General features: G+C 38.3%; 1 protein-coding gene across 2 annotated transcripts in view; it reads left to right on the top strand.

Moving 5' to 3' along the window:
* Positions 1-15,550, top strand: part of LOC134536595 (gastrula zinc finger protein XlCGF57.1-like) — a 256,297-nt gene that overhangs the window by 155,587 nt on the left and 85,160 nt on the right. The gene's annotated exons all lie outside the window — the stretch shown is intronic.

Here is a 15,550-nt window from a genome sequence, read left to right as displayed (position 1 = left end):
TTTATTTATAAAAATATAGAGCCAAAACATATAACATATATATAAGTCGTTTACAAGCAAATTAGCAATAACTATTCATTCCTCGTGCATTCCCGTGGGAATCATTCATACAATGTTAAAACAATGTGGAGATAAAGTGGGCAAGGTGGCGAAGCGTTAGAAATAGCACAAATAATATGGGCCGCTAGGCTGAAAGCAACAGCAAGAAAGAAATTACAATTAAAATTACAATCACGACGCGGCTTGACAAGAAGTGTCCAATGCCATCGTGGCGTGCCCATATACAACCGCAGAAAATATTACGCAAGCTACAGGTATTACTCGGCGTGAGCAAAAGAAACAAAGCAAAGAACTAAATCAAGCAATGACCTGAAGGGTCCATGATGGCTTACAGACATTACAAATCATGGCAAAAATACAAGGGTGAAAGCGCGGCCACAACGCGCAGGCAAAAATAATAGGACATACAAAATACAGAAGCTAATTTTCACAGCCGAGTACAAACCACAACGCGACGCCAGCCCACAGTGACTGCCTTCGAGTCAGACGACCGAGAGACTGCAACGAATAAGCTCGGGGTCGGGAATATATAGGCCGGGAACAACACACGTCAGAGCGCGCTGGTGGCGCGGCGGGGAAGGGAGGAAGAGGGGAGGTTGGAGAGGAAGGGGAAAGGTGGAGAGGGGAGGGGAAAGGAGGGGAAGGAATGCTTTGCAGTGCCCACACTGCTTCAAACCAATACTTAAAATTAAAAAGCCCTACACATAACCACTTAAAAAAAATATCATTCTTAAATGGTTTTGTTATAAAATTTATATTGACAATCCATTGTATCTATTTAATTAGTGAAAATGTTTTGAATTAAAACTACTTTTCTTTCAATGGTAAGATTTTACCAATATTCTGAAGCCACGCTGTAACGTTGCAGAACCCTGCCCTCCTAGCTCAATGTTTTTCTTTTAAACTTCTTTTTTGTATATGTAAGTATTAATAAGTCAATGTTTTTTGAGTGGTGTATATGTTATGAAACAGTAGAATCAGACATTATGAATATTAATATATGTTATTTGCACGTGCTGTGTGTTTTGAGAAGGTATTTTGTACTTTATTAGACATTTTTAATCATTACTAATTTTTATGTAGTAATTCACAAAGAAGTCGCTGTACTAGATTTTTGCATGTTTAGGCCTACTTTTTCAGGTTTTTTCTAAATGATTTTAATTTTGTAAAATAATTTGTATTATAATTGCTGTTTGTAATGTACATTAACGTGTGGAATGATTCTAGAACACGGGACTGTGTCTGGTGTGATGGTTAGAAAGAGAGGCATGAGAGGCCTGTAAGTGGGAGTGAGAAAGAAACAGTGCTTCCCTGCCAACCGAGATAAAAGCTGGGATTCCCCACTGGTCGTGGGAAATGGGTGATAACTGCTGTCTCACGGTGTGGGAGAGAGAACGAGAATGGGAGTCCCCGATTTTGATGTGAAATTGAAAAGAGACAGATCAAGGGAAGCCCCGAGTTATTTGTGTACAGGGTTTTTTCATGTATTGTAATTTGTACTCTGATTGGCTTGTATCTGTAAGCGTGAATGAAGCGTGCGTGTGATTGGTCGGTGAGGTCATGTGACTTATCCTCCCTGCGTGGAGGAGAGTGTGGCAGGACTTCAGCCAGTCGTCCGTCGAACTCTGCATGAGTAGGTCGCGTTCGGTGGCTTCTCGCAAATTATGTAGAAGTTATTGAAGAGATAATTTAACGGTGGTCAGAGCCAGGCCGATTATTAAGTTAACCTAATTTTTTTTTTATATATTTCGTTTGGACATTAATTAGAAATTGTGATCACCGACGTTGGCGTTTTGGCTCGTGGCGAAATTCGTTTTCGCTGGGTGCGGTCATGTTTAAGGCCGCACTAATTTCGTGTACTTGCAGTAAAATATTACTGAAGGACGTTAGTTTCCTCTAATTCTCATCGCGCAAGCTGCGTGCGTGTCTCGACAGGCGAACGTACGAATGAAACGAGCGAATGAAACATTGAAAGTGTTTGGATTCGTCTGTGCATTCCAATTTGAAAGAATAAAACAAAAACTACAATCGACGCTTTAAATCTTTTTATTTTTGTATGTAACGAACGGTTATAACGCGAGTGAAGCTGTGGATTATTAGCTAGTTATAAATACATTCTTTTCTTTAGGGTCTTTTCATATTTCCTTGCAACTTTTTTTTGGTGCAGTTTCTGGAACCAATTTCGTAAAATATTAATCAGAACTGTAAAAGTGCCTGCATCAGTACATCTGTAAGAAGCTACTTAAGTAGACATTAATAAATACATTTTGCCTTTCATTAAATAATTGTTGTTTCTGGTAAAAATTTACATAAAAAGGTTTGCCTACTTGCACATATGGCTTTGCCGCAGAACATGACTGTGCAACATGATTTAGAGGTATTTATAATTTTTTCTGGATGCCGACATGTTTGGCTGAATAGGACTTTTCCTTTTGATGGGATGTCATGGAATCCAGACTTGTCGTGATTAAATATGTTTTCAGGTGGAACAGTACCTGGACTTCAAAGTGCTCAAAAAACTCTTTTACTATCCCTCGTTCACCAGAGCTCTTTTTCAGTTAATGTTTGTGGTTAATGTTTATGCAAAGGCTTTATTGTGTCTCTCTAAAAATGCTTTTTCCCACTCCCATCCTGGCATATTATTTGGAAAACGACTGACACCTTTTTGAAGAGTCTAGGTATACTTTCACAGTGTACCATAAGTCAAAAACCGGTATAGGAACACCTGTCACTTACTGTGATGCAGTGGTGAACAAATGTGGCCTCTTCTTGTGGACAGAAGATATTAGGCCGTCCAACTCTGCCCATGTGATTGTTCTGGAACCTGTTAACAATAGTGTGGCGGGGAATGCCAGAACTTGTGTGCTGCTTCTGTCTCACCACCTCTTACCGAACGGGCATCTGCCAGTATTTTTACAAAGTCTCCAATGGGAAACATATCTTAGTTCCAGGCTTCTAATGTATCTTTCGTGCCATAATTTATGAAATGAGATAATTATGTTATTGCATGATGAGCTAGCTTATTTTGTAACAGGTAGGCATTAAAAAACTTTCATACCAGCAATCAAATAAGTACCAACAAAATATATTTCATTACAAACACACTATAATTAATTAAATGTTAATTTTTTTTAAATATTAATTGCATACAATCATCAAAAAGTTTTGTTTTTATTCATATTTCTGTTAGTTAATTAATATTAAAAAAAAAAAAGAATTGTTCCATTTAGACAATGAAAATGTACAATAATGGTAACATTTCACCTCTTTCATTGTAACTTTTTACCGGTACAAAGTTGGCCTGTATGTGATGACAAAATGCTGCAGTAAAATTATAGGCTCTTGTCAAATTAAATAGTGGAAATAGTTCATAAACCATGAACTTATAAGTACAGTAAAACCTTGTTTATCCGGCCCTCTTTGATCCATTTTTCTGGATAATCCGGACCAGATTTGGAGACATTTTATTTAATGTTCACATAAAAATGATAGTTGTATTCTACATCTAAGAAAACAAAGACAGTAAGCACCTGATAATGTACCTGACCATGCTTCGTTCAAACAGCATACAAGTTTGTAACAGAAGAAATTTGACAAATCTTTGTTAAGAAATGACGTGCAAATTATTTTTTTTTTTTTCCTTTTTATAACTTGTAAACAATATTGGGCATCTAACCTATGTAATTTTGTTACAAATCATAAGATTTTGCTTATTTCCCATATTACCTGGATTGTCCAAAATTTCGACTGTCCGCATTACCTTTGGTCCCAGTTAGTCCGGATAAACGAGGTTTAAGTAAATGTAGGTACATGTGTTTCAAATGTATCTACAAAATTATATATAAAAAATGTAATTACTGCTCAAACTTGAAAAAAGAAAAAAGAACAAAATTTCATAAAACTGCTGTGAAAAGTGTGTGTGTGTGTATTTGACCATTTTATTTTATTGGAAGTATTATTGATTGAATCTGAAAAGTGTAATTAAATATTTTCCTTATATTTTTGTGTATTAAAAGTTTTAAAATGACTTTGACCTTCTCCTTAATCTGTGCTTGTTAATTACTGTTAATATTTGAGCTTTGCTTCATTTGTGTGTGTAACCCATACATCATTAATTATTGGCAGCAACATAGATATTAACACACGTGTAAACTATTTATCTCCTTTTTTTTAACAAAATAAAACACTACAATTAAATATAACACTTAAAGATTAACATACTTTTTACACTGAATTTTATTACCCATACACATAACACAAAATAAACAAAACTTCCCTTGTGTGTACTAAATTATTAAAAGAACCTTGTCCAATAGTATTAAGATAAAATGATAAATATCTAATGTAATGTTAAAAAGTTATTAAAATTTCATTACTATCACAATTATAACTTGGAAAACTAATAGTTCTCAAGAAAGGATTTCAAACCAGTTTGCTGGTGTTAGTTCAGTCCTGTTACCAGTAATAAGTTAAATGGAAACAATGTTAATTCAGCTGGAAAATGAATGACTTTTAGCTGATTCCAAATTATTTATTTTTTCTCGGGAAGTTAAAATCTTTAATGTTCCAATCAAATAAGGTTCAATTATAGTTCAAAACTGGGCTTACCAGATTGCATGATGACACAAAGTTAGGCTGCACCATACTATAACTGTGAGTTATAATTTCTTCACAGAAACTAAAAACCAAATTGAATGTTTAAATTGTATACGAGAAAAAAAGTGCGAAAGGTGTAAAGCATAATGCTAAAGACAAGAATTGCCCGATTTTTATTCTGGAAAGAACACGGGTAATAAACAACATTAATTATAGTAACAAATAATAAAACATAGAATCCTCCAGGCTAACCGTCAAAATTCAAGATCAGTTACTTTAGATGTAAATTCCATAATAGCCACTCAATAGCAATCTTGCAGAAACCTTATTTACACTATAATAAATATATAAATTTAAATAAAGATTGGCATGTGTGATATCTGTTGTTAACAGTAAAACCACCGCAATAATTACACACAAAAATTAATAAATTCTGCAAATGAATTACATAGGTACATATTAGAGAAGTCACAATAATAATTGTGAAATTAAATAATATAGAAACATTTTTGATATCAATATATTTACCTCAAAATCAAGATACATCAAACATCATAGATCTATTACAGATTATAATAGATGAAACAGAGACAAACCATTTATAATAGCAGGAGATATTAATTACAAATCACATATATGGTTTTCTAAAGATAATGACGAAAGAGGTGAAATAATTGCTGAATTCATAGAATGTAAAAAACTAAAAATATTAAATCAAGAAGGAAACTAATACACTTAGGATAGATAACATACATGGCCAAGAAAATAAAGATATCACACTAGTAACACATACCATAGAGACTCAAATGTTAAATTGGACAGTAAAAACAGGAATCGGGGATCATAACATAATAACTTGGGAAATCAATCATAACCTCAATTTAGAAATATAAAAAGAAATATGTTTACATAGAATAGTTCTAAATTGGGAAAAAGTCAAAACAACAATTAAGAATAATCCAATAGATAATAATAATAATCATCAGGAAATAGATAAACAAATACAATTACTTCGAACAAACACATTCAAAGCATGTACACAAAAAAACAATACACAACTAATCAATTTAAATAAAACCTCAATAATATTGTGGTGGAATAATAAATTGAAAATTAAAAAGAATCAAGTAAAACACAAAAACAGACAATATAGATTGGTGGCATACCGGTGTTGATGTGAGAATATCGGTGGGAATTAATGGGCGCCACCACGTGAGTGGGCACGTGGACCCGGCTGAAAGACTCTAACTCAGGGCATTACGTGGCCCGTGTGCGGCGAGATATTAGCCCTCCTGATGTTCTACGCAGCTCCTGTCCCTAACTAAGCCCGCTCTCAGCATCGGGCACGCTTCTAAACACCGCAGTGGGCTCTCAGGGCGTCCCACACGCCGCTGACCAGGTTAGGGACCCACGTGGCCCCCCGAACACAAAACACACGTAACACAGTTAATTGGCTTTTATTCTACTCACGGTACACGCCCTTACACGATCCTCTGTTGATACAACTATAAAACGCCCGAGGCACGAATCAGATTAGGTGAGGAGGCGAACCACGCACGTGGTCGCCTCAAGGCAGAGACACGACCGCCCTCGGCCGGCGGGAGAGAGAGACTGGGCTGAGCTCATCGCTTGCAGGTGGCAACATGGCGCCCCTTCGCGCCGAACACAATTACCGTTACACTTTGCTGTAGCGTGCCCAGGGTTACTCTTAGAATATACATAACTAATTTTACAATAATTATTAAATTACTTCCATGTCCCGACCGTCTGTAATAATTACTTATAAACATAAAACAGGGTTCAAATGAGTTTCATGTTAGTTCCTCCGTCGCCCGCTAGGGAGCGTCCTTGTTCGTGCTTGGACTTATAAAATAACAAAAGATCATGAAGTTATTAATTAAAAACACATACATGCATAGCCATCATTACACTGTTTTGGGGCGGAAAGAAAAAGGATTATAATATTAATTAGCATATTTAGGGGTGCGGCGCACTGCATTTAAGCGCCCTCTTGCCGGGCTAGAAACACACGCACACACGCACGCATGAGCGGGAGGTTTGAATTGAGACGGTGGTTGGGCGGTGTCATATCGGGCTCAAAGGGGCCGCAGGCCCGGACGACGTCAAGATGATGTCCTTGTAGATTTAATTTACAATATAAATCAGAACTTAAACTCTTAAGAAAATAATATAAACAAATAATTATTTTACAAACAATAATTGGGAAAAGTTTGTAAAGGAAGAAACCCAAAAATATGTTTAGAACATACCTGACAAAATTGTTAGAAGTAAAATAAGAAGAACCGAACCCATAAACAGCATTAAAATAAAAAATAAATACTCTTATTTCCTACAAGATACATATAAAGAATTAATCAACTTTTTGCTACCAATTAGCACTTCAGATTCAATAATAACAGAACAATTCAATAATACGGTAAATGATCCTCCTGAAGAACCAATTACGATAGCAGAAATTCTAAATACAATAAATTCATTTAAAACAAACAAAGCACTTGGAATAGATACAATAACCATTAAAATAATAAAACACATTTGGCCTGAAATTAGCAATAATTAAAGGAAATATATAATCTATATATGCTTAGTAATAGGAATCTGCCCAGTTTCATGGGAAATAGCCGAGCTTGTTATAATTTACAAAGGACATAATAACAATAAAACAGAACCAAATTCATATTGGGCAATATGTTTATTAAGTAGCTACCAGTTTTAGGAAATATCTCAGAAAAAATAATATTAATGAGAATACAACACACAATAGATAATATATTACATAAAAATCAATTTAAATTTAGAGATTAAAAATTGACCAAATATGCAATAAATAAATGGAATACATAACACAAATAAACATGCCATAATATTCATAGATATAAGTAATGCTTTTTTTTACAGTTAAATGGGAAAACATTAAAATTCCTATTAATCAACTGCCTAACTCAACAGCTGTAAAGAAACTTATGTGGAATTACTAGAAACAAGGAATTTAAATAAAATATAGGCAGCATTCATCTCAATAGAAACATGAACAAAGGATGCCCCCAAGCATCAGTTTTAAGCCCAACATTAAATAACCTCTCTTCTTACAGGCCACGGACAAACAGAACACTACCTCAAAAAAAAATTTCATAAAATTGATGATGACACATGCCAATGTCAAACAAGCCCGCAAGTTACACATCATATTTGATTTAATTATAACCTCTTTATAGTAGAAAGGAAAACACTTGCAGATCAAATTAAACAATATAATGAATCATGGCCCCTACAGAGATTTGAAATATATGACCCAACAGTTTTTCAACCAATTAAAAGGTTCCTAATAGATTTGCTATTTAAATGATGATTTAGCAATATAAAATATAAAATATAAAATAAAATGTATATTACATTTAATATCTAACCATTTTAAACATATATAAAACAATTTAATAATTTTTTTTAAGGTTCTTGGGAAAAAACAAAACATCTGGCAAAATTGTAATCCAAAAATTAAAAAAATATTTTCATAAATGTGTAAAAAAGTCAATAAAGATAATGTTACTACCTATATTATTGTTCACACAATATATGTTATAACATACTTTATAGGAATGTTATATATTATGATTATATTATATGTAACTGGTTTGCTGTCTCGTCCTGTCTTTCATGTGTTTAATTTTTTACTCAAAATATGAAACTGTAATATTTACTGATGTAAAACTTAAACTTTGTATCAATTATCAATGCAATTAGCTTTAATGTATTTTATGTACAATTATTTTGGCTTTTATACCTTTTATAATTTATAATTTATAATTGTACTTGTGCAACGGCTGATTAAAAAGAAAAGAAAAAAAAAACAATAAATTAAAAAAATTTAAAAAAAAAAAAGGGGCAGAAATGCCGGACGGTGGCTCTTAGTGGTAACCGGGCGCTCATTTCGGCCCACCTGGGGCCTATTCCACGAAGGTACAAGTGTAGAAGCTAAAATTGTACAAGTACAAGTCCTACTTAACACAAGTTACAAGTTACAGGCATTCCACAGAGAATTGTTACAATTGTAGGAAAAAAGTACAAGTACAAAGTACAAGTGAACAAGTTGGCTGCATTTACTCTGTTGTTGTTGACATAACCAAACTTGAATGTATTTGTTTTAAAAAAGGAAATTGTTTAAAACGTGATGTCTGGAAATACTATAAGTAAACTGTGTATTCTAAATAAGATTAAAGAAAAGGACATACTATTTTCTGCATTTTCTGACAAAAGCACCAAACAAGAAAAAATTAGGCATGGTTAGCAATTCATGGAAAGGCTTGTGTGTTGGGACTGAGCCCTGCAACTTCACCTACACCAGAGACACATTTTGGCAGAACAAAACAAAAAAAAAAAAAAAAAAAAAAAAATGGAACAGTAAGTATATTTGTATTACAATTATTAATTAATTTTGGTACAGTCTTGTCAATATTTTGTGGTATATGTAGCCTACATTTTGTGTCAGCCGCGGTCTCGTGTTCGATATCGGGCGCAAGTCCTAGCGGGGTGGCTGGCTTTTTTAGAGATTTCTGTTCTGGGAGGGCGCCAGGCTAGCTCGGTGTCTAACCGTGTGATGGTCGTGGGTTCGTTGCCCCAGCGTAGTCCGCTAGAACCGTCGGCGGTGGTGGAATTTGGTTCCTGATTAGGTTGGGTTGTTTAGGTTAATTTACATACACTGTTCTGGTTGGTTTACGGGTCGCACGTCGCGCACGGGAGGTGCGGGGTGGACGTTTTATTGTTCACGTTTTACACTGGTTCATTACATTGGGCGCGAGATCTACTCGGCGGTACATGACTGCCAGTGAGGCGTCGAAACACGTAAAAGTTTTGGTTACACTATTACACGATTACACTTGAAAAAACTGCACACTGTGGTGCTCTTACATACACGATTACACTCCACACGTTATCTAAAGGGGACACCTGCGTGCCTCTACGTGTGTTTACTTATTAAGCCCTCACGCCAGTCGAGGGTGAAGGGGGGGGTGAAGCTTGATTGTTTGTCGGTTAATCCCGTAAATCGTCTCTACGTTGTGGGTCGGGCCACTTGCGTGGGCCGTGGTTTGTAGGCTAAATTAGGTTCACAAGCGAAGTGTTGTGGCCGGTGCCGGTGCACACGGCTTTTAGTTAAAGTTCTGCGGTGGCGGGAGACGGCCCGTGCCGTACGTTGAACTGCCCCGCATAGCAACTGGTGCGGGGAGTTTTATTAATGAGCGGCTGGGTTAGTCCCTACACCGGAAAAGGACCGGGGACACACGGGGAGTTTAATTGTAAGAGAAAAGGTTGAGGTTTTAAATGACTATATTTACCAGCAGTACTCGGTCGGTGAACAAAGGGTGATGACTCCCCGTGGAACGCACGTCCGCCCCGGCCCGCGAGCTGCTCTCAACTGGCATGTGACCCTGGCGCGAGGGAAGGGCTCGGCCGTTCTCTCGCGCCAAAGTTTCCCAAGTTCCGTTATTCGGAAATTACTATGTTTACAAAAGGCTGAAGGCCACTTAAAATTCCTAATATTATTACTAATGACAAGTTCTGACAAAATACTCTGTTAAATAATTGTAATTTAGTGTTTCACGTAATAAAGTTTGAATTTGTAACGTCACACCAGAGACTGTCTGTCTCTTGTCAACCGCTCTGGGGCTAATCAATTATGTAAGCACTGGGTTGCACACTGATGTTAATTAGTTGCTGTATTTAAATTAGGCTGAAGGCCGCACGGGGGGCACTCACACACGTATTGTTTACTTAATACGTGTGAGTGACCCGGGCACTCCTACATCGCACTCTATTATTTAGGGGCTTTTGTTTGTTTCTGATTAATTAATTATTGTGTGGGCAATTCTGTAGGCACGGGGAGTGCGTTGCATGTGTAATTAATATGGTTCGCTATTCTCTACCTTGGGCTGCGGTCCGCTCACTTGACTCAGGTGGGCCATGGCTAGGGGTGCTTTCCGTTAGCGGAGCAGAGTACTGGCGGTTGCAGGTCGGGCTTTGGGGTGGCCTTCGGCCGTACGATGTCAATTTGTAAATGAACTACCTTACCTCACTTAGGGATCAGCATTGGTTACGAATCCCATGTACAACTATAAAAGAAATTGAAACATTTTTGAAGGCACCTATATATCAACGTCAACAATTCTTAAGTATGTTAATAGAGGCTAATTAATAATATGCATTTTTTGTTGCAGCAGAAAATTGACAGCAAAAAACAGACAGGAAGTGGAGGTGGGGTTGAAAGCAAAATAACTGATGTAGACACTGCAGTATTGGATATTATTTGCCGAGAAATGCCATCAGTTGTTAATTTAGTATGCCCTGAAACATGGCAGGACGAACCTGTGTTAGTATAAACCCTACAAGTAGTGCAGACACTTTCATGACTCATGTCAGCAATAGCAAAACACTGCCCTCTACGAGTTGCAAACAAGTTAACCAGCCCAAACCAAAAAGAGGAAATGATATGGTAGAAGAAAATAATTTACGGCTTAAGAAATTGAAATTACAGGTTGAACTACTAGAAAAAGAAAGCTATTTGAAAAGTCTAAAAATTTTAAAACTCGAGAAAGAGCTGGGAATTCCTGGTTCTAATTTCACAAAGGACTTGCCTATCGATGGTGACACTATTTATGTGACATTAGATGGTTCTATCCAAGAACATTGAGTAGTCACTGATCACAACTCTTGAATGGTTTTTCAAATTATATATATTTTATGACTTTTTCTAAGTAGGTAATTTATTTCAACAATACATTTGAATGGAAGCTGTATTTGTAAAAGTGTTATTGAAATCTAAGCATTCCATTAACATATGATATTATAAAAAAATTGAACAATAAATGAAATTGAAAATGTAGTCCTACATAACAGTTTTTCAATTCTTTCATAATAATTTGTATCTAACTAAAATTATAAATCAACTGTGCCAGCCGTTGTTGGGCTTCAGGGTGTATATTAACGTCAATGTGATCCATTTTGACATTGTCTTGCTCTTCATCTGCTTCTATCAAAGGCTGCACACCATCCTCACTTCGAGCAATTTTACATAGTGCAGTGCAGCATACTTGAGCTGCAAATAATGGCTTTATGCGTAAATGCTTCAGACATGGAAATTTCTCTTTGAGAATTCCCAGTGAGTTTTCAACTAACCGACGTGTGGATTAGTGTGCCCTGATAAATCTTACCACTGCAGGATCTTGAGGAGCATTCATGACCGGTGGAATCAACCATTATTTTAATGGATAACCCGAGTCTGCCAAAATTATGGCACCAGGTACTGGTCTCCAACATTCTTCCATGCGCTGATTTAGTGCAATGTTTCTAAGCACTCTGACATCATGTACACTTCCTGGCCACCTAGCACTCACATAATAGAATGAGCAGTCTGGACTACAAACTACCATGCAGTTCAAAGAATGATTTCCATGTCTGTCCACGTACTGCACTTCATTAGCTTTAAGTGAATCTATTTTTATAAGTGTACCTTCAACACATCCAACAACATTAAGCATACCAGCAATAGCATAAAATGCTGCAGACACTTGTACCATATTTTCAGGCCAGTCAACCACTTGGGGGAATTTTATTGCATTTACAGTAGTTACCACATTATGAACAGAACGACACACACTAGCCTTACCTATGCCATGCATATCTGCAACAGAATGATATTGTCCACCAGTTCCCAACCAGTGTAGACCAACACTTAACTCCAATTTTGCTGGTAATGCTTTACTCCTATTAGTGCGGTTGCCGTCGCCCGGGTTCTCGTGTTCGAGACTCGGCGGTGTTCCTAGCGGGAAGACTGTTCTGTTGCGGGAAAACGTGTCCGGGAGGGCGCCAGGCTAACGCGGGGGTTAGCCACGAGGTGGGTCGTGAGGTTCGAAGCCCCCTGCGTGGCCCACTAGGAACTGCGGCGGTGGTGATGATGCTAGGGATCACTAATGCTTGTTGCCCCACTGCCCCTACACAGCATAGGACGCTGATCCCTAACTGGATTGGTGAGGTTTTAGAAATAATGTACACGATTTTGCAGTCGTTCACACGTCTCGCACAGAGGGTGCGGAGTGGGCTTTAATTACGTTGGTAAACTACACGGCACTTACAGTCACACGAATTCCCTAATACAAAATACATTGTCCATTACACACTATGCGCTCTGACGCGCCGTCACTGACATTATGCCCTCACGCCAGTTACAGCTGAGGGAGAGTGTTCGATTAGAGTCGGCTAATCCCGTAATTGGTAAGCTGCGACGCGCGGGCCCACCTGTGTGGACCGCGGCTCGCTATTAAATTAAGAACACGTCTACGATTGGATGTAGCTAGTGCCTGTGCACTAAGCAATTAAGTAAAGTTCTGTGGTGGCGGGAGTCGGCCCGTGCCATATATTGCACGGCCCCACGTAATGCGTGGTGTGGGGCGTGTTAAATTGACGCGGCTGGGTTAGGCCCTACACCGGTAAAGGACCGAGCGCACACGGGGAGTATTTAAAAAAGGTTTCGGTTGTGACTATAATTACCAGGTTGAAGTTCGATGAATGCAAAAGATGATGGCTCCCCGTGGGACGTGCGTCCGTCCCGGTCCGCGAGTCGCGCTGTACTGGCGTCTGGCCCTGACGCGAGGGGAGGGGTGAGCTCCCTGTCGCGTCAGAGTTCTATATAATTAACTAAATTTAAGTGTCTCTAAATTCAAACAATAAAACTTTGTAATACCCCAAGTGTCTTAAAGAATAATTAAATAATAAGGATAAAAGATTTGGAAGCTTTGATTACTGAGGCCCTCAATTAATAACTATAAAAGTCAACAACAGAGGCGACACTAGAAGTAAACAAAGAAAATTTAGGGACTCCCTACAAATACTTGGGAGTAAAAGGATCGTTATTATATATTAAATAAATAAAAACATCTGTTACGTCTATAGACTTCCTTATTTTATTAATCATTGTTCTTTTTTTTTGATAGATTAAATTTTCCTTAGTAAAGACTGTTTTTCATTGATAAGTGATCTTATTTACATAACTCACAATTACACTTATTATATGATATTCCTTAACGTTATTTACGATAGAGCCGGCCCTTAATGTATAACAAAAATTAAAATATTTAACAACAAGACTGAAATTAACATTGGTAACTTTAAAGTTTGTACATATAGTCCTTCCAAAACATAATATAAATTTCTTCTCCTCGAACTGCCTTTTACTGTCCGCTGTCTTAACTGGGTTACACTAATCTTGGGTTCGTGAATAAAAAGATAGAATTATGCGGGTATCACCCGGGGCTGTAGGTAGACGGTGATCAAGGTAGTAGGCCTAATGATGTTGGGTTCTGCGCAGGAACCGACTCCAGAGGTTCTGGCAGAGGATTTTGGTTGCCCCAAACTTGGAACCCTGTCTGAAACAAAAGTCCAAATTCCAAAGAATTAGACCTGTTTCCAGACAGTATGCTTAAATGGCGCAAAAGGCCAATAGAAGGAAAATTAAGGGGGGGGGGGATGACGTCAAGACTTACCAAAACAGGGTGTTGGTCCTGGCGCTCAGGAGAGGGCGTCTCGTCTCCGCAAACTCGAACCACGATTCGCGGTAGCCACGGAAGTCATCATGATTAATTAAAAAAAAATAATTTATATTAAAATACTAAGTTTCTCTACTTTCACCTAAACTACTGACTGGTTAATAATTTTAGCTAGGGACTCCATCCCTTTAGTCTGAGAAGGCTACATAATATACGATGTCGATGATTCGCAGAAGATCGCAGATACAAACGGTACCAGTCAGTCAGGAGGCGCGCACCGAAGAAGTTCAGAGCGCGATATCACCTGAATATCATAAGCGCGGGGTCTCTAGAGAATGGGAGGGGGGGTAGGCTCTGAGCCGAAAATTACCGAGTCCACCCGAAGGTGTCCGGCATAAAAAAATTAGATCTTACTGGAGTGACTGCGCGACTGAGGCGCTATCTTTTGGTGGCGAGAGGAAGTACTAATAAATCGACTAGTGACAGACGAGAGTGTCAAGCTAGGGGGTTAATGGAGTAACCAGTGGTGCCACCTAGCGGCCTGAGACATAAGGAGGGGAGAGGTTGTCGTTACCTCCGCGCGAGCGCGGTAGTGTCGGCGCTGCCGACGCCTCACCAGTGGCATTAGTTACCACAGCCGTCGCTAGGTGTCGTTAAGGTGCAGAATCGTAACTGCGGCTGCCAAGCCTGAGATGGCCTTGAGTTCGGTTAACGCACTCGAGCGGTCGTCGCTCCTAGCCACTTCTGAGAAGAGAGGGTGGGAGAGCAGGCGGGGGGGTGGCTTCAAAAAACGCATGGTCTGTGGGACACAAGGCCCACGGGATCCTCCTGTCGTGTCTTGCTGCTAGTGAACCTTATACCGATTCGTGACAGAGTTAGCAGGGCTCAGCACTGCTTCACAAGCTGCTCTTAGCAAAAGGGGACCCGCGAAGAAATAACGTTACCGGCTCCGACGTGCCTGGAGGCGGGAGAAATATTAGCCAGAATGCTAGCCTAGCATGAGGCTGGGAAAGAAAAACAGCTCGCCTCTGAGAACAGAGGCTGAGGGCTTGGCCGTAAAGAAAATAAGATGAGAGAAAAAAAATATTTCCAAAAATATTTAAGATTACAAAATTTTTTAAATAAAACGTGCCTAAATACTTAATACACGGCACATACTCCCCCGCGTTAAAGCGGAGCTTAGGGGAAAGCAAAAACAAGTAACCAAAAACTTCAGTAGGACGAGTTACCAGGTTCGCCTGTATCCTACTACTTACATGCTAAAACACAAAAAAGATTAAACACTCTTATGAACTAATGTGCACATTCTTAATGACTATCATGATTAAATTCATTATCTT

The sequence above is a fragment of the Bacillus rossius genome, chromosome 11, assembly GCF_032445375.1.
Source record: "Bacillus rossius redtenbacheri isolate Brsri chromosome 11, Brsri_v3, whole genome shotgun sequence".
Lineage (NCBI taxonomy): Eukaryota > Metazoa > Arthropoda > Insecta > Phasmatodea > Bacillidae > Bacillus > Bacillus rossius.
This window is presented reverse-complemented; position numbering and strand designations above follow the sequence as displayed.